The following is a 27,001-nucleotide window of genomic DNA, read 5'->3' as shown; positions in this document are numbered from 1 at the left end:
GGAGGGGGGAGGAGGAGGACAAGCGGGGCGCATGCACAGTCGGAGCCTCGGCGAGGGGAGGAGGGGGCCCTGCCCAGGAGAAGGCCGAGCATGCGCAGCCGGAGTGCGACACGGTGGGGGGGGGAGGGGGGAAGGGGGAGGGATGCCCGTTCCGGAGACCGCGGCGTATGCGCCGTCGAAGCCCGGGCCGGAGGAGAACGGAGCCCCCGCCCTGGAGACCGTATCACATGCGCAGTAAGAGCCCGGGCGGGAGGGGAAAGGGGGCCCGTCCGGGAGAGCGCGGCGCATGCGCAGTCAAAACCTGGGTGGGAGGGGGAAGGGAGGGAGCTCTGCGCATGCGCGCCCAGAGCCAGGGGGGCTTGGATTAAGGCCAGGGTCAGGTGCAGGACGAAGACCAGGACCAGGTGGAGGATGAGGGCCGGGGCCAGGAGGAGGAGGGAGGTGATAGTCAGGCACAGCAGGAGGACCAAGACCAGGGCGAGGAGGTGGTCCAGTACCAGGAGGAGTAGGTGGGCCAAGACCAGAGAGAGGTGGAGGATTACGACTAGATGGAGGAGCAGGGCCATAACCAGGTAGAGTACAAGGGACAGGACCAGATGGAGGAGGGAGTCCAGGGCTCGACAAAGGAGGAGGAAGGTCAGGACCAGGAGGAGAATGAGGGCACAGGATCAGGGAGAGACAGAGGGTCCGGACTAGGCAGAAGGGTAGGGTCAGGACCCGTCAGAGGAGGAGGAACGGTCAGAGGTGATAGATAGTACCATGGGACGGAGGTGGACTAGGACCAGGAGGAGGAATAGGGTCAAACCCAGACAGAGTAGTAGGAAATCGAGTGGCGGTAGTTCATCCAGAAAGCGAGAGGACAGATGAATGGACAAAGGAGAAATTAATGGTTCGTTTCCTTCCCCATCAGTATATACCATCACCATCAATCTAGAAGCAGAGCAGGGAAGAGTGGGAGAGTCCCTTCTTTTGACTGGTACCGACGGGAGGCCCCTCTTGGTGCTCCTCCTCCAGAGTAATCCCTCCGGGAAGAGGATAGATGGATGGATAATGAAAATAGAAAATAACGGCATGGTTCTTGTTCCCTCGCCATTACCATCAGTCTGGAAAATCTGTGGTTCTCCGAGCAAGACTTGAAATCCCTTTCACAGCATGAATCCCAACCGTAGACTCTCTGTCCCCCACCTCTCTCTCAGCCACCCCCCATCTCGGTTTTATGCATCCTCCTCCATCTTCCTTTCCTCTCTTTCTCTCCTCTCTGAATGCTTATCCACTGTGCCTCTAGCCGCTGTTTCCCCCTGGACTGTCAGCTCGTTAAGGGCAAGGAAACGAGTCTGCTCATTCTGATGGATTTTGCTCTCCTCAGCTCTTAGTACAGTGTGCTACACATAGTAACACCATCGATTGACTGATTGATTCGACAAATACTATCGATTGATTGATTTCTCTGACTTTCTTTCTCCTCTTTCCCTTCTCTCAGGCTCTTTCTCTGAGCCCCTTACCGTCTCCGCTGCCCTGGGAGGGGAAGTTGGAGGGTGAGGCAGGGGGAAGACAGGACTCCTCCCAGGTACCCGGGGTGTGGTAGAAGAGGAGGGCTGCTGACAGGGTAGGGCTGCTGACAGTGTAGGGATGCATCGGGTCTCACGTGGTTTTTGCCACCCACTTTTCAGAAACTGAAATTCTAAAGAACGACCCCTCGACCACGATCTGCACATTTCTCAGTTCCCACGCGAGAAGCCTGGAAGAGAATGACGGCCTGGGCTTGTTGTTAGTGCTCTCAGGCTGAGAGAGAATAGGAAGCCGGTGAGGACGAGGGCCGGAGCCAGGCCATAGGGAAAAGAAGCCACAAAACGGCGCGGACCATCAACCACCCCTTGGGACAACGACCTGTCTCAGGAGGCCGACATCTCCACACCGAGGGGCCATAAGTGGCGCAGACAATCAACTTTGGCCCGGGACCATTACCTGACATAGGACGGTGAGATCTCTCCTTCGAGGGGCCAAAGACTGGTGTGGCCTAAACCAGTCCTCAGGTTTGCTGTCTAGAGAACCCAGTATGGGCCAGACCCTCCCAGAAGTGGAGAGATCTCTTGCTCCAACCTGGGGCTCTGCCCCATGGTCAGGCATGACGGGAATTGGCTGAAGCTTCTGGGTGGGGGAGCGGTCCTGCACAGGGCAGGGTCAGCAGTGAGGAGGGAGGTTTCTGGGAAGTGATGGCTGGGAGAGTGGAGATATGCCCCCAACCAAACACTGAGGGGAACAGGGGCTGGCAGTTGTGGGTAGTTTTGCCCCCCCGCAAGGTGCCTCACAAGGGGTCTCCAAAACTCTCTGCCTCTTGCACCACAACTCCCATACTTGGGCTGGGGAGTGGAAATTCCCTGATGAACGAAGGTAGGTTGTTGCAGGGCCAATGGCTGGTTCTGGCACAGGGAGCCAGAGAAGGCAAGCAAGGGGCCTCCACGTCCCGGGCAAAGTGGGAAGACCGTTGCCTCTGAAAAGGGAGATCCATCCGGGCAGACTCATAGCCAGGCAGACTCGTGGCAGGGCAGACTAGACATTCCAAGCTGGGTTGGAATAATCAATCAATCAATCAGTCAATCAGTGGTGGGTTTTCTTGTGGTATCTGTTAAGCACTTATTCTGTGTCAAGTACTGTACTAAGCTCTGGAGTAGATACAGGCTTATCAGGTTGGACACGGTCCATGTCCCATTAGGGCTAAGTCTTAATCCCCCTTTTACAGATGCAGTAACTGAAGTACAGAAGTTAAGTGATTTTCCCAAGGACATACAGCATACACGTGGCAGAGCTGGGATTAGAACTCAGTTCCTTCTGACTCTCAGTCCCGTGCTCAATCCACTAGACCTAACAGCTTCTTTTCTTACTGTGTGCAGAACACTATATTAAGTGCATGGGCGAGTACAACAGAGTTGGTAGTCAGGTTCCCTGCCCACAGCCAACTGACATTCTAATGGGGTAGGCAGGCATATCAGTATTTACAGAATAATAAAGATCATTGATTGTTCAGTTGACTACATGCACATACAAAGATGCTGGGATGTGAGTGTAGGTAAGTCTGTAAGTGCTAAAGATGGTTGATGGGTTTATAATGACTGGGAATCAATCAGTGGTATTGATTGAACACTTACTGTGTGCAGCACACTGTACTAAATGATTTGGAGAGCGAGTAGTACAGTGGGGATTAAGACTGTGAGCTCCAAGTGGGAGCATGGACTGTGTGCAACCTGATTAGCTTGTATCTACCCCAGTGCTTGGCACATAGTAAGCACTTAACAAATATCATAAAAAAGTAAGCATTCGATAAATACCATTGACTGATTAATTGATTATTGTAGTTCATTGCTCCCAGTAGGTGCTCAATAAATGCTATTGAAGGATTGATTGATTGATAGATAGAGCCCTCATAATATTTGGAGCACCTCAGCTGTGTGCAGTGAGAATTCCTTTTGGCCCTGTTTGATTCATGCCTCCCACTTGTGTTTTCAGAGAAATACTATTTCTGTTTTCACTTTGAATCATTCCCAAAATTTTGATTCACAAGTGTCAGTGCCGTTCGTCTTAGCATACTCAATGAAAAATGTCACCTCTCTCAGGTGCTTCTGAATACCAGAAGTGAAGTGACTTGCCCAAAGTCACCCAGCAGACAAGTGGCAGAGCCGGAATTGGAACCCAGGTCCTCCTGATTCCCAGGCCTGGGCTCAATCCACTTTGCCTTGCTGCCTCTCTTGTTTGAGAGAAGACGATATAACAGAGTTGGTAAACACATCCCCTGCCCACAAGGAGCTTATAATCTAGAAGACTCCTGTCCACTCCCTAGGTGGTGGGAGACCAACACTAAAATAAATTACAGATAGGAGAACCTCCCCCACATCTCTATCCCAGCGCTTAGAACAGTGCTTGGCACATAGTAAGTGCTTAACAAGTACCATAATTATTACAGAAAGGTGCAGCTTGGGAAGTATAGCACCAGTTCCCCAGACCCCACTGTGGAAGGCGGGGAGGGGGAGTGCTAGGGTGGGGGGCTCGGGAGGGTACCTGCGTTGTGCTGGTTCTTCCCACTATTACTATTCCGCTACTAGATGTTTTCACCCAAGACAAAAGAGGCCCCAGAAAACCCCTCCAAAGGCCTGTCTCTGTCCAGCAGCTCAAAACCAAGGCAGGGCCCATCAGAATTTCTTTTCTATCATGGGCTGGGGTTTCTGCCCGCCCCAGCCCTTCCTTCTGGACTGCCCCCTCCCCGCCAGCCTCAAACTCAGCCTGGGTCTTGGGGCCAGCCTGACCCCAGGAGCATATTCCTGCTGCTCCTCTTTATCAGCAATTGTAGTATGCCCTGAACCTGAATGTTCAAGAATTAGCATGGCCTAGTTGATATAGAGCATGGAGCTGGGAGTCAGAAGGACCTGGATTCTAATTCCGGCTCTGCACTTGCCTGCTGTGGGACCTTGGGCAAGTCACTTAACTTCTCTGTACTTCAGTTACCCCATCTGAAAAGTGGGGATTAAGACTGTGAGCACTCAACATGTCCAAGACTGAACTCCTTGTCTTCCCTCCCAAACCCTGCCCTCTCCCTGACTCTCCCTCTCTCTTCCTCACCATCACCTCTCCCCCTACTACCTCACCGCCCTTCTCTCCTTCTACAGCCCAGCCCGCACCCTCCGCTCCTCCACCGCTAATCTCCTCACCGTACCTCGTTCTCGCCTGTCCCACCATCGACCCCCGGCCCACGTCATCCCCCGGGCCTGGAATGCCCTCCCTCTGCCCATCCACCAAGCTAGCTCTCTTCCTCCCTTCAAGGCCCTACTGAGAGCTCACCTCCTCCAGGAGGCCTTCCCAGACTGAGCCCCTTCCTTCCTCTCCCCCTCGTCCCCCTTTCCATCCCCCCCATCTTACCTCCTTCCCTTCCCCACAGCACCTGTATATATGTATATATGTTTGTACATATTTATTACTCTATTTATTTATTTATTTATTTTACTTGTACATATCTATTCTATTTATTTTATTTTGTTAGTATGTTTGGTTTTGTTCTCTGTCTCCCCCTTTTAGACTGTGAGCCCACTGTTGGGTAGGGACTGTCTCTATATGTTGCCAATTTGTACTTCCCAAGCGCTTAGTACAGTACTCTGCACATAGTAAGCGCTCAATAAATACGATTGATGATGATGACAAGGGACGTGAGATATTATTGCTGATGTATGTTAGATAATTAAAAGGCCAAGAGAATAGCAAAAGGAAGTCAGCCGGTGCCTTATTGATTATATTAAGGCCTTTGACTGTGTGGATCACAAGAAACCCGGGAGCACATTGAGGAAAATGGGCAGACTGAACCATTTAATTGCATTAATGCAGAACCTGGATGACAAACAGGTGGCTACAATAAGAACAGAATATGGAGAAACAGATTGGTTTCCCACTAGTAAGGTTGTAAAACAAGGATGTATCTTATCAGAGATGCAGCATGGCTCAGTGGAAACAGCACAGGACTTGGGAGTCAGAGGTCGTGGATTCTAATCCTGGCTCTGCCTCTTGTCAGCTGTGTGACTTTGGGCAAGTCACTTAACTTCTCTGAGCATCAGTTCCCTCATCTGTAAAATGGGGATTAAGAATGTGAGCCCTACATTGTACAACTTGATTACTCTGTACCCCGCTAGCGCTTAGAACAGTGTTCAGCACATAGTAAGCACTTAAAATACCATCGTTATTATTATTATTATCATTATTATTGCCTTATCTGTTCATCCTTTACACCCAATACCTAATGAGAGAAGCCGGATTAAATGAAGACAAACAGGGAGTAAAGATTGGAGGAAGGAATATATACAACCTTCATTATGCTGATGATACAACCCTACTAGGAGAAAGTGAAGAAGATTTGAAGGGCTGATTATTAAAAGTAAGGACATGAGCAAAAAGATGGAACTATATTTGAATGTCAAGGAAACAAAGATCATGACAACAGGAAGTTTTAACACTTTGTAGTGGACAGAGAGAAGTTTGAAATCTTTGACAGTTTTTTCTCTCATGGGATCGATCATCAATAATAAAGAAACTAGTAGCCAAGAAATACGCCGAAGATTAATATTAGGAAGACTTGCTATGAAGAACCCGGAAAAAGTCATGAAATGTGCTGATGTAACAACTGCCACAAAAATACAAATTGTCAACTCTGTGCTGTTTCCAGTAGCACTGTATTGATCTGAAAGCTGGACAGTGAAAAAATAGTATAGAAAGAACATCAATTCTTTTGAAATGTGCTGTTTAACAAGGCTTTTGTGAATACCAATGTACTGCCCGAAAAACAAGTAAATCGATTTGGGAGCAAATTAAATCAAAGTGGTCTTTGGAAGGCCACATGACTCGACATAGCATGTTTTGGATTCATAATCAGGGGGACTAATTCTCTGGAGAAGACACTAATACTAGGAAAAGTCCAGTGAAAGCATGGAAGAGGCAGACCAGCAGCTAGATGGATAGAGACCAAAACAACAATAATGGAAGAACCATGAGAAAGGTTCCAGATTATGGCAGAGGACAAGACACTCTGGAGAAAGTATGTCCATGGAGTCGCTATGAATCAGAAATGACTTGATGGCACTTAATAATAAAATGGCAAGAGGGAGATCATTGGTGACCTTTGAGAGGGACGTTTTTGGAGATTGGAGAGGATGGAAGCCCATCTGGAGGAGAGTAAAGAGACTTGGAGGAGAGGAACTTGGGACAGCCGGCATAGTCAACTTACACAAGGAGTCTGGAGAGGACAGGTAGGAGTGGGATGGAGCAGAAGTGGAGGGAGCCATTGAGTCAAGGGAAGGATTTTTTAGGGAAGGGGAGAGTTGGGCGTGGTTGAAAACAGTGGGGAAGAAGCCATTGGAGAGCGAATAGTTGAAGATTGCTGTTAGGGAGGGAAGAAGGCAGGGGACAGGTGTTTTGATGAGGTGCCAAGGAATAGGGTCAGATGTGGAGGTGGAGGTGGTAGGTTTGGAAAGATGGCAGGGGATCTCCTGTAGGGACAGTGCTGGGGACGATGGGAAAATTGAAGAAGGGGCAGGAGGGGAGAGGGACCAGGGAGGTGCAGGGGAGAATTTAGGGAAATCATGCCTGGTAGTGTCAATTTTCTCAATAGAGTAGGTGGTTGGGTCATTTGGAACAAGGGAATGGGATGGTGGAAGGATAGGGGGTTTGAGGAGGGAATTAAACATCTGGAACAATTCTGTCCCCACAGCTCTCTGTCCCTGCAGCTCTGTCCCCCAGGCTCTCGATCCCTCATCTCTCGCATCTCTGGCCCCAGCAGTTTGTTCCCCAGCACTCTGCCACCCAGCTCCCTCTCTCAAGCTCTCTGAACCTCAGCTCTCTGCCTCTCTAGCCCTCAGGTTTCTGCTGTCTGCCCCTCAGCTTTCTGCCCCCCTCCCCCCACGGCTTTCTGTTCTCCACCCTTAGCTCTCAACTCTGTATCCTCCAGCACAAAGACCTCCCGCAACACCCCCAGCTCTCTGTCTCCTCAGGTCTGTCCTCCCAGCTCTTTGTCCCCCCAGCTCCCCATCCCCCCAGTTCCCCTTCCCCTCAGCTCCCCTTCTCCTCAGCTCTCTGACCCTCACCTCTTTGTCCCTCAGCTCCTTGTCCCTTAGCTTATTGCACTGTACCCCTCAGCTCTCGGTCCTCTGACTCTAAGCTCTCAGACCTCTGGCCTCAGCTCTCAGATTGCTGACCTTCAGCTCTAAGGCCGCTGACCCTCCACTCCCAGGCCACTGCACTTCAACTCTCAGGCCTCAGTCCCTCAGCTCTCTGTCCCCCCCAGTTCTCTGTCCCCCAGGTCTCTGTCCCACTGCCTCTCTGCCTCTCTGTCCCTCTGCTCTCTTGGCCTCAGGTTGCTCTCTGCCCCTCAGCTTTCTACCCTATACCCCTAAGCTCTCTGCCCTCTGCCCCTCAGCTCTTTGCTCGTTGCCCTTCTGCTCTCTATTGTTCTTCTCTCTGCCTTTTGGTTCTCTGCTCTTTCTCTTCCTTGGCCCATTGCTCCAGTCCCTCGGCTACCTACCCACCGGCTCTCCACTCCCTGGGCCCGGCACCCCTTGTCCCTGACCCGCAGGTCCCTGCACCCCAACTCTGTAACCCATAGCTCTGGCCCCCATCTCTGCCCCTTTCTCTCTGCCCATAAGCTTCCTGCTCTCTGCTCCTCTGCTTTCTGCCCTCTATTCCTCAAATCTCTGGCCCTCAGCTCTCTTCTTTCGGCCCTTCAGCAGTTAGCCCCCGGCTTCTCAACTTCCCGCCCCTCAGTTCCTCAGGTCTCTGCCCCTAAGCTCTCAGATCTCTGCTCCTCTGCTCTCTGCCCTTCCATTCTCTCATTCTTCTCTCTAACCTTCTGTTGTCTGCTCCCTCCGCATAAACTCCCTGACCCTTGGCTCACTGCCCCCGTGTTCCTGCCCCCCTGGTACCTGTTCCACAAGTCCCTGCCCCCAGCTCTCTGCTCCTCAGCTCCCTGACCCTAATGTTTTTGACCCTCTGCCCCTCGGCTCTCTGCTGTCTGCCTCTCAGCTCTCTGCACTCTGCCCCTCAGCTCTCTGTCCCCTGGTTGATGCTCCATAGTTCTCGACCCTCAACTATATGGTCTCAGCACCACAGCTCTCTGCTCTCCCTCACCTCACCTCCCTTCTTTCCCTCTACAGCCCAGCCCTCACCCTCCACTCCTCTGCCACTAACTTCCTCACCGTGCCTCGTTCTCGCCTTTTCCGCCATCGACCCCTGCCCCATGTTCTTCGCCTGGCCTGGAATGCCCTCCCTCCACACACCCTCAAAACTAGCTCTCTTCTGCCCTTCAAAGCCCTACTGAGAGCTCACCTCCTCCAGGAGGACTTCCTCTCCTCCTCCCCATTCCCTCCCTTCTGCCCTTCCCCCTTCCCCCCCGCCCCGGCACAGCACTTGTATATATCTGTACAGATACATTACTCTATTAATTTTACTTGTACATATTTACTACTCTGATCGTTTTGTTAATGATATGCATATAGCTGTAATTCTATTTCTTTCGACAGTTTTCACACCTGCAATATATTTTGTTTTGTTGTCTGTCTTCACCTACTAGACTGTGAGCCCGTTGTTGGGTAGGGACCGTCTCTATATGTTGCTGACTTGTACTTCCCAAGCGCTTAGTACAGTGCTCTGCACACAGTAAGCGCTCAATAAATACGATTGAATCAATGAATGAATGTTTTCTCCCCCTCAACTTTCTGCTGTGCTTCTCAGGTCTCTGGCCTCTGGCCTCTGCCTCTTTGCCTGTCAGCTCTGCCCCTCAATTCTCTCTCCCGCAGCTTTCTGCTCTCTGCCCCACAGATTTGGCTCTCTTCCTCTCAGCTGTCTGGCTTCTGCCCCTCAGCTGTCCGGCTTCTGCTTCTCAGCTCTCTGCTCTCCATCCCCTTAGCTCACTGCTCTCGTCCCCTCAACTCTCTGCTCTCTCACCATCAGTTCTGTTTTCTCACCCTCAGCTCTCTGTTCTCCATCCCCTTAGCTCACTGCTCTTCTCCCCTCAACTCTCTGCTCTCTCACCCTCAGCTCTCTGCTCTCTGCCCCCAGCACTCTGTCTCCCAGCACTCTGTCCCGGAGAACTCTGCCACCAAGCTCTCCATCCCCCAGCTCTCTACCAGTCAATTCGGCCACCCTAGTCCCTGCCCTGTAATGCTCTGCCTCCCAAAGTTCTGTGCTCTATGACCCTTCCAGCTCTCTGCTCTCTAGCCCCCGACAGCTCTCCTCTCTCTGATCCACCCCCACTCTATGATTTCTGATCGCCTTCAGTTCTTTGCTTTCTGCTTCCAGTTGGTTTGGACCCAAAGGTCCCTGCTCTCTGCCCCCCGCTCACTTTTCTCTGTCCCACCAGCTCTCTTTTCTCCGCCTCCCAGCTCTCTGCTCTCTGCCCCTCAGCCCCACATTGCTCTGCTCGCTGTCCCTCAATCCCTCTGCCCCCTGCCCTCCGGCTCTCTATTCCCTACCTCTCAGCTCTCTGCTCCCTTTGCCTCAGCTCTCTGTTCCCTTAACGTCAGCGCTCTACTTCCTGCCCCTTATCTCTCTGCCCCCCATGCTCTCTGTCACCCCTGCTCCCTGCATCCCGGCTCTCTGCCACCTTATTCTCTGCCCGGCCTCGTCTCTGCCCCCGGCTCTCTGCCCTGGGGTCCTTGCCCTTGAGGACCTTGTCCCCAAGATCCCTTCCCCACAAGTCTCTGTCCCCTGATCTCTGCTCCCCTGCTATCTGCCCATTGCCCTATGCTCGACTTCCTGCACCTAGGTTTCTGCTTCCTGCCCCTAAGATCTCTTCTATCACCCCGTGAACCAGACTCTGCCCTCCTGGCCTCAGGCTCTCTATTCTGTGAACCCCAGCTCTCTGTTCTCCCCCCAGGACTGCACAGCATTCTCAAGAAGCATGGCTCAGTGGAAAAAGCACGGGCTTGGGAGTCAGAGGTCATGGGGTCAAATCCCGGATCTGCCAATTGTCAGCTTTGTGCTCTGGGCAAGTCACTTAACTTCTCTGTGCCTCGGCTACCTCATCGGTAAAATGGGGATGAAGACTGTGAACCCCACATGGGACAATCTGATCACCTTGTATCCTCCCCAGCGCTTAAAATAGTGCTTTGCACATAATAAGCACTTTAAAAATGTCATTATAATAATTATTATTATTCTGCTCTCTGCCCCTCATCACTGTGCCCCTCAGGTCTCAGTCCCTCTGTTCCTCACTTCCTCTCCCACTCAGCTTTCTTTTCTTCCCACACTCAGCTCTCTGCCCTCCATGCTCTCTGCCACCAGCCACCCACCCAACACACATGCAAACGGGTCTCTGCCCTCTTGCTAGCTGCACATTGCCCTCTTCTCCACTCACTGCAGCTCAGCTTTCTGCTCCCTACCACCCCGGCCTCTGACCCCCGGTCTCTGCCCCCCGATCTCTAGCTCTCTGTTCATTGGCCCTCAGCTCTCTATTCTCTGTTTCCAAGGTCTATGCATATCTCTCCTCTGCCCTCTAGATCACTCCTATCTTCCTCTCTTCTCGGCCCTCTAGGTCTCATCACCCTGCCCTTTAGGTCTCCACTCTGCCCTCTAGGTCTCTGCTATCTGCCCCTATCTATCTGCTTTGTGGCCCCCGGTGTTCTGCTCTCTGCCCCCCAGCTCTCTATTCTCTACCCCCCCCCCAGCTATCTAATCTCTACCACTAGGCTCTCTAGTCTCTGCCCTGCATGTCTGTGCACTCTCCCCCTCAGCTCTCTACATGCTACCCCTAGACTCTCTGCTCACTTCCCCTCAGTTTTCTACTTGCTGTCCCTCAGAAATCCATGCTCCCTGCTCGTTGCTCCTCAAAGATCTATGACCCTCAGTTCACTAAGCCATGCTGTTTTGATCTCTGCCCAGCAGCTCTCTGCCCCCGAGCTTTCTTCCCTCTGTCCCCCAGCTTTTTTCCCCTCTATGCCCCAGCTCTCTGCCCTCTGTCCCCCAGCTCTTTGCCTTCTTTCCCACAGCTCTCTCCCCTTTACCCCCAGCTCTCTGCCCTGTGCCCCTACGTTCTCTGCCCATTCCAGGCTCTCTGCTCTCTGCCCACTCCCTGCTCTCTGCTCTCTGCCCACCCCAGGCTCTACGTTCTTTGCCCCCAGTTCTCCACTCTTTCCACCATGCCCCTCAGTTTCCTACTCCTTAGCTTTCTGGATACCCAGTTATTACCCCTTGCTCTCGTTCCGTGAGTTCACGATCTGTGAGATCTTTGTCTCTCAGCTATGTATCCTCAGCTCTCTGCCCCCCTGCTATCTAGCCCCCCCACTCTCTATTCTTTGCACAATTCCTCCCAGTTATCTGCTCATTGCCCCAAGTTATTTGCTCATTCCTCCCCATTTATCTGCTCATTGCCCCCGAGTTGTATGCTTATTGCCCTCCAACTCTCTTCTGTCTGCCCACCAGATCTCTTCTTTGTTTTCCAGCTCTCTGCTTTGTACCCAAGCTCTCTGCTCTGTCCCGCAGCTCTCTGCTTTCTGGCCCACCATTCCTCTGTCCCCATCTCTCGGCCCCCAAGCTCTCTGCCCCCGAGCTGTCCATCCTTTTCCCCTAAGCTCTCTGGCCTCTGCCTTTCAACTCACAGGTGTCTGCCCTTCAACTCTCAGACCTTTGCCCTTCAAATCTCTGGCCCCTGCACCTCAGCTTTCTAGTCTCTGCCCCTCGGCTCTCTGCACCTCAGCTCTCTGCCCTTTCCCTTCAGCTTTCTACCCCTCAGCTCTCTGCTCTCTACCCCCCAGTTCTCTGGCCTATGTCAATCAGCTTTCTGTACTCTGCCTCACTGACCCTCAGCTCTCTGCCCTTCCATTCTATGACCGCTGCCCTTCAGCTCTCTGGGCTCTGCCACTCTTTCCTTTTGGTGCTGCCCCTCAGTTCTTTGGCATCTGTCCCTCAGGACTCACCTCTCTGCCGATCAACTCTCTGCATCTCATTCATTCATTCATTCATTCATTCATTCAATCAATCATATTTATTAAGCAATTACTGTGTGCAGAGCACTGTACTAAGCGCTTGGGAAGTACATGCTGGCAACATATAGAGACAGTCCCTACCCAACAGTGGGCTCACTGTCTAGAAGGGGGAGAAGAGAACCAAACAAAACATATTAACACAATAAAATAAATAGACTAGATATGTACAAGTAAAATAAATAAATGAATAGAGGAATAAATACGCACAAAGATATATACATATGTACAGGCTGCTGTGGGGAGGGGAAGGAGGTAAGGCGGGGGGATGGGGAGGGGGAGAAGAGGGAGAGGAATTAGGGGGAACAGTCTGGGAAGGCCTCCTGGAGGGGGGTGAGCTCTCAGTAGGGCTTTGAAGGGAGGAAGAGAGCTAGCTTGGCAGATGTGCAGAGGGAGGGCATTCCAGGCCAGGGGGATGATGTGGGCCGGGGGTCGAAGGTGGAAGAGATGAGAACAAGGCACGGTGAGGAGATTAGCAGCCGAGGAGCGGAGGGTGCAGGCTGGGCCGTAGAATGAGAGAAGGGAGGTAAGGTAGGAGGGGGCGAGGTGATGGAGAGCCTTGACAAGCCACCCAACTACTCCGTGCCTCATTTACCTCATCTGTAAAATGGGGATTGAGACCGTGAGGCCCACATGGGACAACCCAGTGCTTAGAACTTTGCATGTCACATCAAAAGCGCTCAACAAATACCATAATGCACATCTACCCAGTGCTTAGAACAGTGCATGTCACATCAAAAGCGCTCAACAAATACCATAATAATAATAATACAGTTATAATAATAATAATAATAATATTATTATTATAACTGTATTATTATTATTATTAGATCTCTTGTCTGCCCTCCAACTCTCCATTCTCTGCCCCACAGCTCTCTGCCCTCTCTGATCTCCAATCTCTCTCCTTCAGCTTTTTGCTCTTTGCCCCTCTGCTCCCTGACCCCGGGTCTCTGCCTCTCTGCTACTTGCTTCCCTGGTCTCTGCTCCTCTGATCACTGACAAATTCCCCCCTACTCTCTGATTCATGCCCCTCAGTTCTCTTTTGCCTCCCCTCAGCACGTTACTCCCTGCCCCTCAGCTCTCTGCTCTCTAACCCCTGTCAACTCTCTGGTTTCTGCCCCTCCCTCTCAACCCCCTACCCAACCCCACCCCTGCGTGGTCTCTGTCTTCTGCCTCCACGATCTCTGCTCCTCGGCTCTCTGCTCTCTGCCCTTTAGCTCTCCTGTCTCTAGTGCTCTGCTCTCCAGCCCTCAGCTCTCTGCTCTCTGCCCCTCAGATCTCTGCTCTCTAGCCCTGAGCTTTCTGCCCCTCGGTTCTCTGTCCCTCTTCTCAGCTCTCTGTCCCTCAGTTCTCTGTCCCTTATATCTTCATTCATTTTCATTCAATCGTATTTACTGAGCACTTACTGTTTGCAGAGCACTGTACTAAGTGCTTGGGAAGTACAAGTTGGCAACATATAGAGATGGTCCCTACCCAACAGTGGGCTCACAGTTTAGAAGGGGGAGACAGACAACAAAACAAAACACATTAACAAAATAAAATAAATAGAATAGTAAATATGTACAAGTAAAATAGAGTAATAAATATGTACAAACATATATACAGGTTGTGTGGGGAGGGGCAGGAGGTAAGGCAGGGGTGATGGGGAGGGGAAGGAGGGTGAGAGGAATGCTCCTTGCCCTTAGGCTCTTTGTTCTTTGCCCCTCACCCCAGCTCTCTGCCCCATTGCTTCTGCTCCCGTGTTCTCTGACCATTCCACCCCCAACTCTTTGATCCATTCCCCTCAGTTCTCTGTATTCCCCATTCAGCACTCTGCTCCCTGTCTCTCAGTTCTCTGCTTCCTGCACGACAGATTTAGATTTGTAAATAAGTGAGTCATAATATATAATTTCAATATATGTACATAAGAGCTGTTGTTTTGGGGATGGGACAAATATCAAATGTTCAAAGGTCACAGATCCAAGTGCATAGAGGAGGCAGAAGGAAGACTGAGGCAGGGAAAAAAGAGCTTAGTCCGGGAAGGCCTCTTGGAGGAGATGTGACTTAAACTGTACTTTGAAGGTGGAGAAAGTGGTGGCTAGATGTGTATGAACTGGGGCAATGTCCCAGGCTAGGGAGAAGATGTGGGAAAGGGGTTGTCATCATGATAAACAAGATTGGGGCACAGTGAGTAAACTGGCTCTACAGGAGTGTGTGGCTGAGCTGTTGTAGGCGAACAGTGAGGTGAGGTAGGATGGGGAGAGCTGATCGAGTGTTTTAAAGCAAATGGTAAGGAGTTTCTGTTTGATCTAGCAGTGGATGGGCAGCCATTGAAGGTTCTTGAGGACTAGAGAGACATGGATTGAACGAAAGCTTTTGTTAAAAAATAATCCGTGCAGCAGAGCTAAGTATGGATTGGAGTGGGGAGACACAGGAGGGCACGAGGTCAGTGAGGAGACAGATGCAGTAGTCAAGTGATTAAATCAGCATGGTAGCAGTTTGAATGGAGAGGAAAGGCAATGTTGTGAAGGTAGAACCAACAGGATTTGATGACACTGAATTTGGTGGAATGAGAGACATGAGTCGAGGACAGTACCAAGGTTACAGGCTCGTGAGATAGGGTGGATAATGGTATTGCCAACACAGATGGGAAAGAAAGCGTTAGGACACGGTTTGGGTGGGAACATATGGAGTTCGGTTTTGGACATGTTTACTTTGAGGTGTCAGCAGAACTCCACATTCTTCGCTCTCGTGCTCAAGCCGCATAGCACTTGCTGGTGGAAATCTAAATATCAGGCTGAATTTGTCCACTTCAAGTTTGTCATTTAATGTTTTAACTGTGCACTCTCCTCTGCCCCGCGAAACTATTCCTCCACCCTTATTGACAGCCAAGCCCATTGCCCTTGCCAGTAGTTTCAGATATTCCTCAGGCCCCTTTGCCCTCGCCTCTCCCTTCCCTTGTGCCCAATGAACTGGCCACCTACTTCATTCAGAAAATTGACACTATCAGTCATGAGCTTCCTAAAGATCGCCCCTGATCCTCCTCAGTCCCTCCCCATTCTAGCCCCCTCTTCAACTCTCCCATCCTTCCCAGCAGTATCCCTAAATAAGATCTCCTGCCTCCTCTCAAAAGCCACTCCCTCCACCTGCGCATCTAACCCCATTCCTTCTCACCTTACCAAAACATGTGCCCCCTCCCTTCTTCACTTCCTAGCAGCTATCTTCCTAACTGTTCGCTCTCCAATGGCTTCTTCCTCACTCCTTTCAAACGTACCCATGTCTCCCCCATTCTTAAAAAAACCCTACCTTGACCCCACGGCTCCCTCCAGTTATCACCCCATTTCCCTCCTATCATTCCTCTCCAAACTCCTTGAGTGAGTTGTCTACACCCATTGTCTCAAACTCCTCTCCTCCAATTCTCTCCTTGACCCCCTTCAATCTGACTTCCATCCCCTTCACTCCACAGAAACAGCCCTCTCGAAGGACACAAATCATCTCCTTCTTTCCAAATCCAATGGTCTGCACTCCATCCTAATGCTTCTCGACCTCTCAGCTGTCTTAGACACTGTAGACCACCCCCTTCTCCTGGAAACCTTGGCTTCACTGATACTGTCCTCTCCTGGTTCCCCTCATCTCTCTGGCTATTCATTCTGAGTCTCCTTAGCAGGCTTCTCCTCTGCCTCCCACCCTCAAACTGTGGGGGACCCCCAAGGTTCAGTTCTGGGTCCCCTTCTATTCTCCATCTAAACCCACTCCCTTGGAAAACTCATTCATTCCCATGGCTACAACTACCACCTCTATTCATTCAATCATAATTATTGACCGCTTACTATATGCAGAGCACTAAACTAAGCGCTTGGGAAGTACAAGTTGGCAACATATAGACACGGTCCCTACCTAACAACGGGCTCACAGTCTAGAGAAGCAGCGTGGGTCAGTGGAAAGAGCACGCGCTTGGGACTCAGAGGTCATGGGTTCTAATCTCAGCTCCACCACATTTCTGCTGTGTGACCTTGGGCAAGTCACTTAACTTCTCTGAGCCTCAGTTACCTCATCTGTAAAATGAGGACTAAGAGTGTGAGCCCCACGTGTGGCAACCTGATCACCTTGTATCCCCCCTCCCCCAGCACTTGGAACAATGCTTTGCATATTCCAAGCGCTTACCAAATGCCAACATCATTAGAAGGGGGAGACAGGTAACAAAACAAAACATGTAGACAGGTGTCAAAATCGTCAGAATAAATACAATTATAGCTATATAATGATTATGGCATTTAATCAGCGCTTGCGCATCATTAACAAAATAAATAGAATAGTAAATATGTACAAGTAAAATAAATAGAGTAATAAATCTGTACGAAAGTATACAAGTACTTTGGGGAGGGGACGGAGGTAGGGCTGAGAGGGGGAATGGGGAGGAGGAGAAGAAAACAGGGGGCCCAGTCTGGAAAGACCTCCTAGCAGATGTGAGCTCTCAGTAAGGCTTTGAAGGGAGGGAGAAAGAGAGCTACTGTGGTGGATGTGTGGAGGGAGGGCATTCCAGGCCAGGGGAAGGAAATGGGCCGGCGGTCGATGGCAGGACAGGCGAGAACGAGGCACAGTGAAGAGATTCGTTACACAGTAGCGGAGGGTGTGGACTGGGCTGTAGAAAGAGAGAAGGGAGGTGAGGTAGGAGTGGGCGAGGTGATGGAGAGACTTGCAGCAGATACTCAGAAGTTTTTCCTGATTCGTAAGTTGACAGGCCACCACTGGAGATTTTTGAGGAGGGGAATGACAAGCTCAGATCGTTTCTCTACAAAGATAATCCGGGCAGCAGAGTGAAGTATAGACTGAAGTGGGGAGAGACAGGAGGATGGGAGATCAGAGAGGAGGCTGATGCAGTAATCCAGTCGGGATAGGGTAAGAGATTGAACCAGCAAGGTAGCAGTTTGGATGGAGAGGAAAGGGCGGTTCTTCTCGGTGCTGTGGAGGTGAGACTGGCAGGTTGTGGTGATAGATTGAATGTGTGGGGTGAATGGGAGAGCGGAGTCGAGGATGACACCCAGGTTGTGGGCTTGTGAGACAGGAAGTATGGCAGTGCCGTCTAAGGTGACGGAAAAGTCAGGGGGAGAACAGGATTTGGGAAGGAAGATAAGAAGTTCAGTCTTGGACAGACTGAGTTTAAGATGGCGGGCAGACATTCAGATGGAGATGTCCTGAAGCCAGGAGGAGATACTAGCCTGGAGGGAGGGAGAGAGAGCAGGGGCAGAGATGTAGATTTGGGTGTCATCAGCGTAGAGATGATAGTTGAAGCCGTGCGAGTGATTGAGTTCACCGAGGGAGTGAGTGTAGATAGAGAACAGAAGGGGACCAAGAACTGACCCTTGAGGAACCCCTACAGTAAGGGAATGTGAGGAGGAGGAGGAGCCCACAAAGGAAACTGAGAATGAACGTCCGGAGAGATAGAAGGAGAACCAGGAGAGGACAGAGTCTGTGAAGTCAAGGTTGGTTAGTGTAATGAGGAGAAGGGGATGATCCACAGTGTCGAAGGCAGCTGAGAGTTCTAGGAGGATTACGATTGAGTAGGCGCCATTGGATTCGGCAAGAAGGTGGTCATTGGTGACTTTTGAGAGGGCAGTTTCGGTGGAGTGTAGGGGTTGTAAGCCAAATTGGAGGAGGTCTAGGAGATTGTTGGAGTTGAGGAATTCGAGTCAGCGAGTGTAGACGACTTGTTCTAGGAGTTTGGAAAGGAAGAGTAAGAGGGATATAAGGTGGTAACTAGAAGGGCCAGTGGGGTCGAGAGAGAGGGTTTTTTAGGTTAGGAGAGACGAGCATGTTTGAAGGCAGCGGGGAAGGAACCAGTGGAGAGTGAGCGGTTGAAGATGGAAGCTAAGGAGGGTAAGAGGGAAGGGGCCAGAGTTTTCATAAGATGAAAGGGAATGGGGTCCGAAACACAGGTGGATGGAGTAGCAGTTGAGAGGACTGGCACAGGGGCTGTGGTTAGAGCCCAGGTGCCTCTTCTGACAATGACACAGGTGCTGTGGACAGATCCTGGGTGCCTCTTTCTGCATTGGAACAGGGAAGGTGAGCAGATCCTAGGTGCTTCTTCTTGCATTGGAACAGGGAATGTGGGCAGATCCTGGGTGCCTCTTCTGACAGATCCACGGGGCCTGTTGGCAGTGCCTTGGTGCCTCTTCTGGCATTTACAAGGGCGCTATGGACAGAGCACAGGCACCTCTTCTGGCATAGTTTCAGGAAATGTGAGCAGTGGCTGGATGCTTCTTCTGGCATTGACACGAGGTCTGTGGGAAGGACCTGGGCTCCTCCTCTGGCATTGACACAGGTCCCGTAGGACACCCTGGGTGCCTCTTCAGGCATTGATTCATGGACTGTGGGATGAGCCTGGGTGCTAATGCTGGCATTGACACAGTGACTGGAGGCAGAACCTGGACGCATCTTATGCCACTGACACAGGGACTGTTGGCAGAGTGTGTGTGCGCCCTTTCTGGCATTGACACAAGAACTATAGGCAGATCCTGGATGTCTCACCTGGCATTGACAAAGGGATTGTGACAGAGCAGGGGCACTTCTTCTGGCATAGTCGTAGAGGCTGTGGGCAGCACCTGAGGACTTCTTCTGGCATTAACAAGGGGGTTGTGGGCAGAGCTTAGGTGCCCCTCCTGACCTTGACTCATGGACTGTGGGAAAAACCTGAATGCCTCTTCTGGGATTGAAACAAGAGCTGTGGACAGAATCTAGACACCTCTTTTGGCATAGTTTTAGGGGCTGTGGGCAGTGCTTGGATGTTTCTTCTGAACACTGACATGAGTACTGTGGGCAGAGGCTGAGTGCCTTCTCTAGCGTTGACACAATCCATGTGTCAACTCCGGAAGAGACAGGTAGGCTCTTCCCAGAACCCCGGAGGCTCTGCCCGAAGAGATGTCTGGGCTCTGCTCACAGTTCCTGTCTCAGTGCATGAAAAAGACACCCAGGCTCTGCATACAGCCCCTGTGTTAATGCCAAAAGAAGCATCTAAGCTCTCCCCACACTCCCTGTTTCAAAGCCAGAAGAAGCCACAGGCTTTGATACAGTAAATCAATAATATTTATTGAGCACTTACCTTGTGCCATGCACTATACTAAGCGCTTGGGAAAGTACAAAATAAAATCAGACACATTCCTTGCCCACAATGAGCTCACAGTCTAGAAGGGAAGACAGACATTAAATATAAATAAATGGATAAATAAAGAAATTACAGATATAAACATATGTGCTATGGGGAAGGGAGGGTGGATGATTGAAGGAGCGAGTATGAGTGGCACAAAAGGTAGTGGGAGAAGAGGAGAGGAGAGCCCAGTCAGGGAAGGCTTCCTGGAGGAGATGTCCAGGCTTTGAACATGGCTTTGAAATGAGGTAGAGCAAATGAACTCTGCCTCCCTCTGATATGAGGTGGGGGGGGGGGGGGGCATTCTAGGCCAGAAGTAGGATGTGGGTGAGAAATCGGTGGCGAGATAGATGAGATCAAAGTACAGTGAGAAGTTTAGGACCAGAGGAATGAATTGTGCGGGCTGGCCTGTACTAGGAGAGCAGCTAGGTGAGATAGGAGCAGGCAAGGTGATTAAGTGTTATAAAACCAATAGTGAGGAGTTTTGGCTGGACATGTAGGTGGATGGGCAACCACTGGAGTTTCTTGAGAAGTGGGGAAATATGGTCTGAACATTTTTGAAGAAAAATGATTCAGGCAGCAGTATGAAGTATAGACTGGAGTGCAAAGAAATAGGAGGCAAGGAGGTCAGCAAGGTGGCTGATACAATAATCAAGGCAGGATAGGATAAATACCTGTATCAATGCCAGAGGAGGCACCATGTTATTCTCTTAAACCCTGCGTCAATTCTAGAAGAAACATCTAGGCACTGTCTACTTCCCCTGAACTATTACAGAAAAGACAAACAGGCTCTGACCACAGCCCCTTTGTCAATGTCAGCAGATTTGCCCAGGCCCTGGCCACCGTCCCTGCATCAATTCGAGAAGAAATCTCCAGCCTCAGCCCAGAGTCCCTGTGTCACTGCTAGAAGAGGGACCCAGACTCGATCTCATCCACCGTGTTATTGCCGGAAGAAGCACCTTGGCACTGCCCAGAACACCTGAGATGTTGCCAGACGAACTATCCTGCATCAGTGCCCGAAGAGGCACTTTCATCCAACATATGGGGATGGGATTCAAGGATCGGCATGGTGAGAGTGTGACCAGAATAAGAAAGGTTGAGCCGTGAAAGATGTATTCCATGCAGTGATTTGAACTTCTCTTTTGGGAGCAAAATGGTTCATTTTAATCATTCATGGTTTATTGAGCATCCCTTTCGGGGTGGGGGGGATAGAGTTATAAGTTACAAGCATTGCCAATCCTATACTACTAGGAAGTGAGTCCACGGGTCAACATGGTTCCCAACTTCCAACAGCCGGCAGAAGCAGGAAGGAGACATGGTCATCTCCAGAGGCTACCTTTCAAATTACCCAGGAATCAAGTCTCCAGGGACAACCTTTCAAATCACACCCGGCATGGACTACCTTTCATATCACCTTGCACTTGACCTACCTCCTCGAAGGGATACCATTTGAGCTCACTCCTCGAAGGGATACTCACTCCTCTTTGCTCCAGCAAGGAGGTCCACTCTGTCACTTGGAACCACGCAAGATCTGGCAGAGTGGGAACCCTCATCTCGGTAGAGGATTAGTGTGACTTTAGTGTGACATTAGCGTGACAGAATTCCAATCTAGTACAATTCTCAATCCTCCCCCTGTTCACATTTGGGAGGATCATGTGTCAAGACCCATTGGAATTCTTTACTAGGAGACCTTGTGGGTTTTCACTGCTAGCCCTACAGCATCAGTGACCTTGTGTTTTTTCAGAATCAAGGAGCTCACTGTTCCTTATCACTCACTGCTAGTCCTCTGGTGTCAGTGACCTTGTGAGTTTTCAGAATCAAGGGGCCCACAGTCTTGGCTTACCATTGGCAGACACATGGTGTATTTGTTCAGAGCAAATGGTGGCTTGTTACAAAGTGGAGTCTGCCTGGCCAAGGCCCAGCTGTTCACTGGCATTCAGGATCTGCACACAGCTCTCATGTTAATGCCACAAAAATCACCCAGGCTTTGTCCACAGACCTTGAGACACTGTCCAAAGAGTTGAGGGGGCTATGATCACAGTCCCCGTGTCAATGACAGTAGAGGCATCCATGTTGTGCCCACAGACTCTGAGACATGGTCAGTAGAATTGCCCAGTCTCTGACCACATTCCTTTTATCAATTCCAGGAGAGAAACCCATACTCTGCATACAGCCACTGCCTCAATTCCAGAAGACAAGCAGCCTGGTGTAGTGAATAGAGAACAGGCCTGGGAGTCAAAAGGTCATGGATTCTAATCCCAGCTCCACTGCTTAATAATAATAATAATGATAATAATAATAATAATAATAATAATAATGGCATTTATTAACCGCTTAGTATGTGCAAAGCACTGCTCTAAGCGCTGGGGAGGTTACAAGGTGATAAGGTTGTCCCACGGGGGGCTCAGAGTCTTCATCCCCATTTTACAGATGAGGTAACTGAGGCACAGAGAAGTGAAGTGACTTGCTCAAAGTCACACAGTTGACAATTGGCAGGGCCGGGATTTGAACCCTTGAACTCTGACTCCAAAGCCCGTGCTATTTCCACTGAGGCACGCTGCTTCTCCATGGCTTGTCTGCCATGTGACCTTAGGTAATTCATTTCATTTCTCTGTGTCTCAGCTACCTCATCTGTAAAATGGGGATTGAGACTATGAGCCCCAAATGGGAAAGGGACTGTGTCCAACTCGATTTGCTTGCATCCACCCCAGTGCTTAGTACTCTGCCTGGCACATAGTCAGCGCTTAAAAATACTATTATTAGTATAAACCTAGGGTTTGCCCACAGTCCGTTTGTCAGTGCTATAAGCTCTGCCCACAGCCCCTGAGGCTATTTCAGAAGAGTTACCCAGGCTCTGTCCACAGCCACTGTGCCAATGCCAGAAGAGGCCCGCAGGCTCAACCCACAGTCCCTGGGTCAAGACAAGAGACCACCAGGCTCTAAGCTTAGCTCTTGTATCAATGCCAGAAGAGACACCCAAGCTCTGACCACAGTTCAAGTGTCAATGCTCAAAGAGGTCCTCAAATTCTCCCTGTGTCAAGACCAAGGGAAATGCCTTGTCTCTGCCTACAGTTCCAGTATCAATGCCAGGAAAGGCACCAAGACTCTGCCCACAGCCCCTGTGACAATGTCACTTCAGGCACCCTGGCTATGCCCATAGTCCCTGTACTTATCATCATCAATCGTATTTATTGAGCGCTTACTGTGTGCAAAGCACTGTACTAAGCGCTTAATAATGGTAATGGCATTTATTAAGTGCTTACTATTTGAAAAGCACTGTTCTAAGCACCGGGGAGGTTATAGGGTGATCAGGTTGTCCCACCGGGGGCTCACAGTCTTAATCCCTATTTTACAGATGAGGGAACTGAGGCCCAGAGAAGTTAAGTGACTTGCCCAAAGTCACACAGTTGACAACTGGCAGAGCTGGGATTTGAACCCATGACCTCTGACTCCAAAGCCCGTGCTCTTTCCACTGAGATACGCTGCTCAGCACAGTACAGTGCTAATGCTATAAGAGGCCCTAAAGATTTTGGACAATGTCCCTGAATCAATGCCCAGAACAGGCTCCCGAGAGCTCTGACAGCAGCTCCTGAGTCGATGCCAGGAGAAGCACCCAGCCTTTGCAGACATTCTCTGTCTCAATGCCACAAGAGGCATCCAGGCTTTGCCTTCTGTCCCTGTGCCAATGCCAGAAGAGGTGACTGGGCTCTCCCCACAGTCATGGGAACTAGTTGTGTCAATTTTGCTATCAGGGGCCAGTCAGAGACAAGATCCTGCTCAGGATGACTGGTGCCCAAATCCCTCAGTGGCTTGATTGGGGTCTGCAGAGTGTGTGGAGTCACACCTGGACAGGCCAGACCCTGACGAAGACCAGGCTGTCTTATATACTGGCCTCCGATGGCTCTCAAGCTGGGGCCCTAGCGCTGAGAGGTCTGGGCCCAAGAGCAGCTGTAATAATTATTTTCAGATTTGATCCCAAATAAGGCAGGGGCCTCGTCCTGGCCACCCTTCATCTGATCCTGTTGAGGGAGGAGAAGGTGTCTTCTAGCTGGTGAAATCCCACCGTACCCTGGGCCTGACCCTCCGCTGGGTGTTGGGAATGGGGCTGGGGATCAGGAATGAATGTCAGGGCTGTCTTTATTTTTGGTAATGGCATTCACTGTATATGTAAATGAGGCCTGCCCAGAGCCAGAGAGTGGAAGCCCTTTTCCCCTCCCCCTTGTCCTTGTTGGTGGGGCAGACAACTGTGTGGATCAGGGAGGGGAGGTGAAACTAAAGACACCCCTGGACTTTAGTGTGGGGCCACGCCCCCCTTCATTACCCTGGTTTTTAGGCTGTTTTGTACATGTGATTTTTGTATGAAGTATCGATTTCCTGAACTGGCTCCTGAAATGGCTCCTTTCCTGCAGGTCTCCATTGCTGCCATCTCTGCAGCCTAGGATTTGGGGCTGGCTCTGGGTTGGAAGGAGGCAGAGGGCTCATTCTGATGGGGATGGTGATGGTGGACACCCTAGGCCACTAGATATGTGTTGGAGAGCAGTCACTGCATAAATGCCAGAAAGGACACTCAGACTCTGCCTGGACTCTGGAGTGGGATGAGAGGTAGGGCAGCCATTCCTCAGTTCATTTGCATAGAGTTCAGCCCCACAGAAGGGTGGTAGGTGTCTGTCTCTCCCTCTAGAATGTAAGCGCATTATGGGCAGGGAATGTGTCTACCAAATGTGTTAAATTGTACTCTCCCAAGCACTTAGAACACTGCCCTCAATAAATATCGTGGATTGATTAAGGTGTCTGGGTTCTCCCCACAGTCCCTGTTTCAAAGTCAGAAAAGGAACCCAGGCTTTACGAACAGTCCCTGTGTCAATGTCAGAAAAGGCATCCGGGCTTTGGTTATAATCCCTGTGTCAATGCCAAAGGAAGCACCCAGGCTCTTCCCATTGTCCGTGTGTCAAGAGTAGAAGAGCTCCCAGGCTCTGCCCACAGTCAGTCAGTCAATCAGTCAATTGAATTTACTGAGTACTTACTGTTCGCACAGCACTATTCTAAATGCTCGGGAGAGTACAATTAAAGAGTACACTGCAACACAACAACAGTTATCTTCTCTGCCTAAAATGAGTTTACAGTCTAGAGGGGGAGATGGACATGAATATAAATAAATTACAGATATGTACATAAGTGCTGTGGGGCTGGGTAGGTGGATGAATAAGGGGAGCAAGTCAAGATGATGCAGAATGGAACTGACGAAAAGGATTAGAAGGCTTAGTCAGGGAAGACCTCTTGGAGGCGATGTGCTGTCAAGGCTTTCAAGAGGGTGAGAGTAATTGTCTGTCAGATATGAGGAGGGAGGGTATTGAAAGGCAGGACGTGGGCAAGAGATCAAAATACAGTGAGAAAGTTAGCATTAGAGTAACCAGGTGTTTGGACCGGGTTATAGTAGGAAAGTAGCAAGGTGAGATAGGAGGAGGCAAGGGGATTGAATGCTTTAAAGCCAATTGTGAGGAGTTTCTGTTTGATGCAGAGGTGGATAGGTAATCACTGGAAATTCTTGGGGAGTGAGGAAGCATGGTCTGAGTGTTTTTGTAGAAAAACAATCCGGGCAACAGAGTGAAGTATGGATTAGAGTGGGGAGAGAGAGGAGGCTGGGAGGTCAGCAAGGAGGCAGATACAAGGCAGGATAGTGATTGGACTAACATGGTACTACTTAAATAATCCCTGTTTATGTTCAAGAAGAGGCACCCTTGTTCTGCCAACAGCCCCTGTGTCAATCCCAGTAGAGTTACCCAGTCTCTGCACACAGCCCGTGTCAATGCCAGAAAAGGCACCCAAGCTCTGCCTACATTAGAAGAGGCACCAAGGCCCTGCCATCATCACTGTTTAAATAATAATAATAATAAAGATGGCATTTATTAAGCGCTTACTATGTGCAAAGCACTGTATTAAGCGCTGGGGAGGTTACAAGGTGATCAGGTTGTCCCATCGTGGGGCTCACAGTCTTAATCTCCATTTTACAGATGAGGGAAGTTAGGCCCAGAGAAGTGAAGTGACTTGCCCAAAGTCACACAGCTGACAATTGGTGGAGCCGGGATTTCAACCCATGACCTCTGACTCCAAAGCCCGAGCTCTTTCCACTGAGCCACGCTGCTTCTCACCCGCTTTAAATGCCAGAAAAGGCACTCAGACTCGGCCTACAGTCCTTCTGTCAATGACAGAAGAAACCCTAGGTTCTACAGAAAGTCCCAGAATTGATGCCAGACGATGCACCTTTGGCTTTGCCGACATCCCCTGAAAAATGCCAGATGAAGCACCCAGGTGTCGGGCCGGGCCCCTGCGTCAATAATAGAAGTGGTACTCTGGCTCTGCACACATACCCTGTTTAAATGAACGTGGCCTGGTTCGAGAGTGGGGCCATGGCCTGGTCTGTGAGCGGGGCCGTGGTCTGGTCTGTGAGTGGGGTCGTGGTCTGGCCTTGGAGTGGGGCCACTGTCTGATCTCCCCTGTCTTTCCCTTGACTTTCCCATCACTGTAATTGGCACCGCCATTCTTCTTGTCTCACAAGCCCATAACGCCATAACGCCTTGACTCCTCTCTCTCTCATTCAACCCACATATTCAATCCATCACTAAATCCTGTTGGTCCAACCAACAGCCCTACATTCTGCATTTTCCTATCCGTCCAAACAGCTACCATATTTATCCAATCACTTATTCTATTCCACCTCGATTATTGTGTTAGCCTCTTGGCTGACCTCCCAGCCACCTAACTCTCCCCACTCTAGTCCATTCTTCACTCTGCTGCCCATATCCCTTTTCTAGAAAATTGTTTAGGCCACTTTTTCCCCTTTCCTCAAGAGCCTCCAGTGGTTGCCCATCCCCCTCCACAACAAACAGAAACCCTTCACCAATTGCTTTAAAGCACTCCATCGCCTTGCCCCTTCCTTCCTCACCATGCTACTCTCCTACTACAACCCAGCCCACGTGCTTCTCTCTAATGCTAACCTTCTCACTGTGCCTCTGTCTTATCTATCTCGCCACCAACTTCTCACCCACATCCTGCTTCTGGCCTGGATTGCCCTCCCTCCTTGTAGCCAACAGATAATTACTCTCTCCCACTTCAAAGCATTTCTGAAGGCACAGCTCCTCCAAGAGGCCTCCCCTGACCAAGCCTTTCTATCCTCTTCTCCCTCTCTCTTCTCCATCACCAGGACCTGCTCCCTTCATTCATTCTCCCTCCCAGTCCCTCAGCACCTATGTCAGTATCTGTAATGTATAGATTTATATTAATGTCTCTCTCCCCTTCTAAGCTCGGTGTGGGCAGGGAATGTGTTTGTTATATTGTTGTATTCTTCCATGTAGTTAGTATAGTTCTCTGCACACAG

Source organism: Tachyglossus aculeatus, unplaced genomic scaffold (genome assembly GCF_015852505.1).
Source record: "Tachyglossus aculeatus isolate mTacAcu1 unplaced genomic scaffold, mTacAcu1.pri scaffold_143_arrow_ctg1, whole genome shotgun sequence".
Lineage (NCBI taxonomy): Eukaryota > Metazoa > Chordata > Mammalia > Monotremata > Tachyglossidae > Tachyglossus > Tachyglossus aculeatus.
Note: the sequence above shows the minus strand (reverse complement) of the source record.